Below are 2500 nucleotides of genomic sequence, written 5' to 3'. Positions count from 1 at the left end.
CGCTCGCTGTTCGCCGCTCGCCGCTCGCTCGCGCAGCCAAAAATGGCCAGTTTTGGCCCGTTTTTGGGCTGTTTTGGCCTGTTTTTGGTCTGTTCTGGCGTGGCGCGGTGACCGTCGTGAGCGGAGCAAAACGTCAGCCATCTCAGCACCTTGGAACCCCCCGGGTGGCACAGGGCTGGATGGGGCTTTCGTATAGCAGGGACGGTGCTGCCTCACGCTTCGCTCGCTGTTCGCCGCTCGCCGCTCGCTCGCGCAACCTAAAATGGCCAGTTTTGGCCCGTTTTTGGGCTGTTTTGGCCTGTTTTTGGTCCGTTCTTGCGTGGCACGGCGACCGTCGTGAGCGGAGCAAAACGTCAGCCATCTCAGCACCCTGGAACCCCCCGGGTGGCACAGGGCTGGATGGGGCTTTCGTATAGCAGGGACGGTGCTGCCTCTCGCTTCGCTCGCTGTTCGCCGCTCACCGCTCGCTCGCTCAGCCAAAAATGGCCAGTTTTGGCCCGTTTTTGGGCTGTTTTGGCCTGTTTTTGGTCCGTTCTTGCATGGCGCGGTGACCGTCGTGAGCGGAGCAAAACGTCAGCCATCTCAGCACCCTGGAACCCCCCGGGTGGCACAGGGCTGGATGGGGCTTTCGTATAGCAGGGACGGTGCTGCCTCACGCTTCGCTCGCTGTTCGCCGCTCGCCGCTCGCTCGCGCAGCCAAAAATGACCAGTTTTGGCCCGTTTTTGGGCTGTTTTGGCCTGTTTATGGTCCGTTCTTGCGTGGTGCGGTGACCGTCGTGAGCGGAGCAAAACGTCAGCCATCTCAGCACCCTGGAACCCCCCGGGTGGCACAGGGCTGGATGGGGCTTTCGTATATAGCAGGGACGGTGCTGCCTCTCGCTTCGCTCGCTGTCCGCCGCTCGCCGCTCGCTCGCGCAGCCAAAAATGGCCAGTTTTGGCCCGTTTTTGGGCCGTTTTGGCCAGTTTTTGGCCTGTTCTTGCATTGCGCGGTGACCGTCGAGAGCGGAGCAAAACGTCAGCCATCTCAGCACCCTGGAACCCCCCGGGTGGCACAGGGCTGGATGGGGCTTTCGTATAGCAGGGACGGTGCTGCCTCTCGCTTCGCTCGCTGTCCGCCGCTCGCCGCTCGCTCGTGCAGCCAAAAATGGCCAGTTTTGGCCCGTTTTTGGGCCGTTTTGGCCAGTTTTTGGCCTGTTCTTGCATTGCGCGGTGACCGTCGAGAGCGGAGCAAAACGTCAGCCATCTCAGCACCCTGGAACCCCCCGGGTGGCACAGGGCTGGATGGGGCTTTCGTATAGCAGGGACGGTGCTGCCTCTCGCTTCGCTCGCTGTCCGCCGCTCGCCGCTCGCTCGTGCAGCCAAAAATGGCCAGTTTTGGCCCGTTTTTGGGCCGTTTTGGCCAGTTTTTGGCCTGTTCTTGCATTGCGCGGTGACCGTCGAGAGCGGAGCAAAACGTCAGCCATCTCAGCACCCTGGAACCCCCCGGGTGGCACAGGGCTGGATGGGGCTTTCGTATAGCAGGGACGGTGCTGCCTCTCGCTTCGCTCGCTGTCCGCCGCTCGCCGCTCGCTCGTGCAGCCAAAAATGGCCAGTTTTGGCCCGTTTTTGGGCCGTTTTGGCCAGTTTTTGGCCTGTTCTTGCATTGCGCGGTGACCGTCGAGAGCGGAGCAAAACGTCAGCCATCTCAGCACCCTGGAACCCCCCGGGTGGCACAGGGCTGGATGGGGCTTTCGTATAGCAGGGACGGTGCTGCCTCTCGCTTCGCTCGCTGTCCGCCGCTCGCCGCTCGCTCGTGCAGCCAAAAATGGCCAGTTTTGGCCCGTTTTTGGGCCGTTTTGGCCAGTTTTTGGCCTGTTCTTGCATTGCGCGGTGACCGTCGAGAGCGGAGCAAAACGTCAGCCATCTCAGCACCCTGGAACCCCCCGGGTGGCACAGGGCTGGATGGGGCTTTCGTATAGCAGGGACGGTGCTGCCTCTCGCTTCGCTCGCTGTCCGCCGCTCGCCGCTCGCTCGCGCAGCCAAAAATGGCCAGTTTTGGCCCGTTTTTGGGCCGTTTTGGCCAGTTTTTGGCCTGTTCTTGCATTGCGCGGTGACCGTCGAGAGCGGAGCAAAACGTCAGCCATCTCAGCACCCTGGAACCCCCCGGGTGGCACAGGGCTGGATGGGGCTTTCGTATAGCAGGGACGGTGCTGCCTCTCGCTTCGCTCGCTGTCCGCCGCTCGCCGCTCGCGCAGCCAAAAATGGCCAGTTTTGGCCCGTTTTTGGGCCGTTTTGGCCAGTTTTTGGCCTGTTCTTGCATTGCGCGGTGACCGTCGAGAGCGGAGCAAAACGTCAGCCATCTCAGCACCCTGGAACCCCCCGGGTGGCACAGGGCTGGATGGGGCTTTCGTATAGCAGGGACGGTGCTGCCTCTCGCTTCGCTCGCTGTTCGCCGCTCGCCGCTCGCTCGCGCAGCCAAAAATGGCCAGTTTTGGCCCGTTTTTGGGCTGTTTTGGCCAGT

Source organism: Musa acuminata, unplaced genomic scaffold, assembly GCF_036884655.1.
Source record: "Musa acuminata AAA Group cultivar baxijiao unplaced genomic scaffold, Cavendish_Baxijiao_AAA HiC_scaffold_633, whole genome shotgun sequence".
NCBI classification, from domain to species: domain Eukaryota; kingdom Viridiplantae; phylum Streptophyta; class Magnoliopsida; order Zingiberales; family Musaceae; genus Musa; species Musa acuminata.
The sequence above is the reverse complement of the archived record's forward strand: the minus strand, read 5'-3'. Positions refer to the sequence as shown.